The following is a 5,184-nucleotide window of genomic DNA, read 5'->3' on the forward strand; positions in this document are numbered from 1 at the left end:
TAACCCAAATAAATGAATGGTTTTTAATTCATCATGCAGCACTTACCAATCTGCAGATATTACTCCCACAAAAGCCTTCCCAACCTTTTTCAAATGGTGATAGAAAATAAAATAAGATATTTGTTAAATTTTATCATGAAGATGTTAAAGTATCTTATGATGCCTCATTGGCCGAATAGCTTTGGTTGATACAATCCAAAATTTGTTAGGGATGCCCTGCACCATTTCGAACACATTTTAGATTATATTCCCTATGTATTAAAATGGTTATATATATATTAGCTTTAAACTAATGAAAAACATTTCTTTTTAAGAAGAATAACAGAGCCTAAGGTACCATTTGCGGCACGATTTTTCAAATATTTGGCACGGCCCGGCTTTTTGAAAATAAAATTACAGCCCGGCTCTTTGGAATTTTTTATTTATTTTTATATAAAAATCGATTTCAAATTTGGTTTTAAATATACAGCCAGCCCGGATATTTTTTAAAAACCGGCTGTTTTTTAATAAAATTTTGGGCCCGGCCCGGGTATATTTTAAAAAAATTAAAATACGGTCCGGCCTGGGGGTCGGGCCTGAAGGTCTCTGAAAAACATACCTATGAAGTACAACTTCTGAAAGTAGATTGAATGGTTTGGATCTTTTGAATATTCATAGGCATTTAACGCCAAGCAAGGATGAGATAATTGAAAAATTAGTTCAAAACATACAAAATACAATTATTCCTAAGAAACTTTTGTGTTAATTTATATTTCCAACATTTAAATTTTTTATATTTTATATATAAATTTGAAAGGCTAAAAATATTCAAATTTCAATTTTGGGTCATTTAAGTGATTCGTATGGTGGTTATATTTTATAATTCACATTTATTTTATAGTTTTTCAATGCCGGTTTATATATATAATTTTTTTATAATTCGCATAATTTAATATTGTTTATTAGAAAAGTTATTAGTCCTAATAAATTTATGCTTAATTATATTCAAATAACTATAATATTTCTTAAAAAAATTTATTATCCCCCACCCAGACCAAATTCCTGCATACGCGCCTGGAAACAAATTTCGAAATTGGCATCATGCCGAAAGGGAGAATATATCAGTTTAAAATATCTGGTTTGAGTTAATGTTAAATTTAATACCTTACTTATTAATTCTTCAGTCAATTTCGCAAACCACAAAAAAGTAAACGAATTACAAAGTAAATTAAAACCATTGCATGACACAATGACGTCAGCCAAACTTCTGGAAACATTAACTCTGTCCGAAATTTATATCAAAAATTAATGCGTATTTAGTACATTGTAGTTGAAAGTAAACCGCTATAACAATGCCAAGATTAGTAAGGATAGGAAGAAAATTATAGAACACTGAATATCTGAGTGAACTAATATGTAATGCCTGATTAGTATAGTTGGTTACTGTTAATGCCCGGTAACAGGTGCCTGACGGATGAAATCCTTTAACATTGAGGCGTTTTAATTTATATTAGTCCCTTCTAAATTTGAGCTGTTATCTTTATAAGAAAACCTCAAGGCCAACGTTATAGTTTTAGGCTAAAAACTTGGTTTCGCTTATTTTTTAGCCGGCTAAAAATTGGCATAAATTGCTAAAAATATAATAATTACCCAACCATACTGAGTAGTACTTACACCAATCATTTCTAGTAAATAAATAAAAACAAGTTATAAGGGATATAAAAAATACCGGTATCCGATTTTAAATTACGATTCAAAAATTATGCCTTAATATATTAAGTTTTCCTTTTCCACAATTCAAATTATTTTTGAATTTTATAATTCTATGATCTTAATACATTTAATGTAAATTAATGTGTTAGTAGAAATGTTCATAAGTAGGGAATCCATATTTTTTTATAAGAGAGGGAATGAAGATATGATTTAAGATTAGTGAGTAAAATTTCTGTATATCTTTTTTTAAAGAAAAAAGGCTTTGATTTAAAATCATATTTTTTAGAAAAAGTAACATTGAGCTCAGGGTTGTGTATTTGACCGGTCAAATAAGATTCGGTCAATAAATGTTGTTTAGGATAAAAAATGTATGTATATTAAATTATTTTTTAAATTCTATAAATTAATGTTTCGCTCTCCATGGCAGAACCTTGTTCTAATTTATATTCAATCTTATTTTCTTTAACATTTTTTAATCAATCTTAGGTTATGATATACTCTTACCAATTTTCTGGTTGTCGAGATCTTCAATCTGATTTCTTAGACATTTCTCTTAATATTAAAAGTGAACAAAGCCCATTACAACAATTTGAGCCCGAAATCTGATTGTTTTTTATGAAAGTTACTGGTTTCTACATATTTTGGCTATACACCGCTTTTACTTCTGAAATTTATAAAATCACTTAAAATATTTTAATGATCATCTCTTTATGAAACGACTAATTTTTGTATTATGTCATATGCTTCATCAAACTCAAGTAAGATGCCTCTTATATTGGGGATCAATAATCAGCAGTGCAGTGTGAGCACATGTATTTGATGTTTTCTTTTTCAAACTAATCTTTAATATTTTTTCTTTAGGTTGGAAAATTATAAAATCATGGACATGAGTGTATTATGTGTTTTCTAAATTAAATCTCATTTTTTACGTGAGAAGGTCAAGATAGTTGAATGTTTTTATGAACAGTTTAAAATTTTAAATTTTTTGTCCAAAATATATAATCTAATATATTATATATTATTGGTAATTTCTCTCGGACAAATATCCAACTTCTTCAACAGCTGCTTTCAGAGCTTTGTTGCATGGATTAATATACCTTAAATACATGTTAGTTCATTATATAAATACAGTTATTCACCAATAACATTTTAGAGTATTTGACCGTATTTGACCAGGTCAATAACTCCTTCTGTCAATTGACCGACTTGCCAACCCTGGAAATAATAATTAAATTTTTTTCTTAAGATTTAAATAAAAGGTATATTTATTATAAATCGAATATGTTGTTTAAATATATCATATTTAGCACCAAACCTACCATTGACTCCTAATCCAAGAATTGTCACCTGAGTTACATTAATATTTTTTTATATATTAATTCAAATATACTAAAATACTATAATTGCTAAAGTCCAACCTACATCCAACAAGTTATCTATTATTTCAAGTTTTTAAAAAATAAAGGGCTTTTTAAAAGCTGTGACTGAGCATTTTTAAGTATTACATTACAGATTTAAACAATATAAAGTTTATTATATTATTTATTTTTTCTATATGGTTAATGTGAGTTTGTTAAAACTGTATAAGTATAAATAACCATCTCTTATAGTATAAATGCTTATTATATTTTTTTAGAATTTTTTTTTTACTTTTTCCTTTTTGATTTCGGTCAAAAATCGAAATTATCGGATTTTTTTAAAAATTTTTTGTTAACTCAAAAATCGGATTGAAGTATAATTATGCTGTCCAAGATTGGCAATAGAAAAAATGTTTCAAAAAGCTATATACCGTGACTAAACTGAAGCTGGTAACCCCAATATCTATAGTCTTTTCAAAGAGGGGTCTTATTATTGTAATTTTTTTAGATATAAAAAGAGTTTTATTTAAACGAGCAAATTACGTGTAAAGAATGACCGGAAATAATAAATTTATGCTTTATTTAATAACTGTAAAATCAGATTTTCTACCTTATTTGATAGTGGATGAATTAGAAGTTAGCCTATCTTATGAGGTGTGAATCAATTTACCTTTATTTTGATGAGAAGTGATTCCAATATTTTCTATTTTTATAAAATATATTAAAATGAATAAATATATGATATTTGTTATAATACTAATTTTATTTTATCTATATTATACATAGGTCAGGGCGCCCCACTGTTGACCATGCAGACGCCACCGCCAAAAAGTGTAGGCGGTCAACACGCCGCCGCCGAATTACATATTTTTTATTATTAAAATAATATTTATATATTATATATGAATTATAATTAGATGAAAAATAATATTAAATATATTTTAAATTATTAAAAAAATGCGATTTTTTTTTAAAATTAATAAATATTATTTGCTAGAAAAACATTATTTGTAACAAGAACAAGATGATCTGTTATTAGATTAATAGTACATAAAAGGCATTGAATTATTATTATATATTTTATTATTTTAATTAATCCTATTCCTTCGTTATTCTTAAAAAGATTTATTTTAGATAAGTTTTAAAGAGGACAGATTTTATCATCTATATTTTGTATATAGTTATAAATTAATATTTGGAGTTTTAATGATTTGATCTTTCAAAACTTTTGTCTAAGACCATCAATTATATAAGTAATACAATATTTTCTTAATGTAATTCAAAACTCCTCATCATATAAATATATAATTTATTTTTATTTTTTATTATAAAAGGATATTTAATTATTGATTTTTATTTTATTGCCAATATAACATAAATAAACATAGAAGGACTAAAACATTTATAATTAATGCAGCATTACAAAATCCTAACCTTGCAAGCAACGCCTTTTTTTGCATGGAAACATTTTGGATTATTAATGTTAAAAACTAACACAAATAATAAGAGACCAATGTTGCGGTAGATAAAGTATTTTGTAACATATGCTTGCAAGTAAAACTTGATAAAGATGATAGCTACCTCTCTGTTGCCTATGGACGAATTAACCGAATGTGAAACAGCAGAAGTGGATTCGATTATCTTAAGATATTAGCTATCAAACATTCATCAATTCATCATAAGAATCTGTAACAACTAAACTATATAACCAGTCCAAAAAAGATGTTATTCATTATATTCGCCTTATAATTTAGAGATAAAAAATTTCGATTTTTGGAAGATAAGAGCATTGGATCTTCCTAAACTTTTAATATTCAGCCAAAAATGTCCTGTGTGTTCCTCGAGCGTGTATTTTCTATAGCTGGGCTCTCTGAACTCTAGAAGATTATCATTATGTCTAAATCTAAATAAAATAATATTTATACCAGAGGCATCACTAACCTTACAATCTCAAGGGTAAAAATTATTTTCAAAATTACTTGTTTTTAAGCTAACATTATCCAAAATTACTTTATTTTTTTAGCATTATGCTAAATTACATTTTTTTTAGTTTTATAAAAAAAATTATAATTTTGGGAAGACTCTTCAAATTTTTCAGGGGGCTCGAGTCCCTTTTCCTTTCCTACTGACGCTA

The sequence above is a fragment of the Gordionus sp. m RMFG-2023 genome, chromosome 2 (assembly GCF_954871325.1).
Source record: "Gordionus sp. m RMFG-2023 chromosome 2, tfGorSpeb1-WG-v2, whole genome shotgun sequence".
Lineage (NCBI taxonomy): Eukaryota > Metazoa > Nematomorpha > Gordioida > Chordodea > Parachordodidae > Gordionus > Gordionus sp. m RMFG-2023.